Source organism: Urocitellus parryii, chromosome 9 (genome assembly GCF_045843805.1).
Source record: "Urocitellus parryii isolate mUroPar1 chromosome 9, mUroPar1.hap1, whole genome shotgun sequence".
NCBI classification, from domain to species: Eukaryota; Metazoa; Chordata; class Mammalia; order Rodentia; family Sciuridae; genus Urocitellus; species Urocitellus parryii.
Window position 1 is genome coordinate 49,616,907 of NC_135539.1, and position 705 is coordinate 49,617,611.

At 37.7% G+C, this 705-nt stretch overlaps 1 non-coding gene across 1 annotated transcript; it reads right to left on the reverse strand.

Annotated features, from left to right (window-relative positions):
* Positions 1 to 367: 367 nt before the first annotated feature.
* On the reverse strand, positions 368 to 438 carry Trnaa-agc (transfer RNA alanine (anticodon AGC)). The gene has a single exon. It is a non-coding gene; the product is annotated as a tRNA-Ala (tRNA).
* Between the last annotated feature and the right edge of the window lie 267 nt (positions 439 to 705).

Here is a 705-nt window from a genome sequence, read left to right on the forward strand (position 1 = left end):
GAAAAGGAGACACAGTAGTTGCATTTATTAGACAAATCTCTGAATATATGAACACATATTCTACATACAACTTATTTTTTTTTTCTTTACCAAATGCTCCGGAAATAAGGAGCTAGAAGAGTTTTCACCTGATAATGCTCCACTTGAGACAGAAACATAAAAATTAAAAACCTAGAAGGTGGGGTAGAGAGAAACCCTGTGAGATCGCTGCTCCTGGAGTTGTGGAGATGTTTATGGATGAGTTGCAGTCCTTCAGGGACCTGTCCTGCCCAGTCCTAGGGCCACCAACCTCTGAAGTCAGTGGACAGCCGCCATGTGACACTAGAGTCACCTCATTCTTCCCAGAAATACTGTGGGGTTTTTGTTTTTTGGGTGCTGGGGATTGAACCCAGGCCTCATGCACGCTAGGCAAGTGCTCTGCCACTGAACTACACCCCAGCCCATTATGTGTTCTTTCTAATTATACCCCTTGAACTATGCTAAATTCTCATCTCTTAGTGACTCCAATTATTTCCACTCTGTGGCTTTAAAAGTTCTCTAACTATGAAAGAAAGAGACCTTGATAATAAGGTAAGAGAATCAGAATCTAATACCTATTATTTCTAAGTCCACAAGATACTTCAATTCTGAACTTAAATGAAAAATAAATTTCATATCACTGTATGTAAAAATATATATATATATATATATATATATATATATATA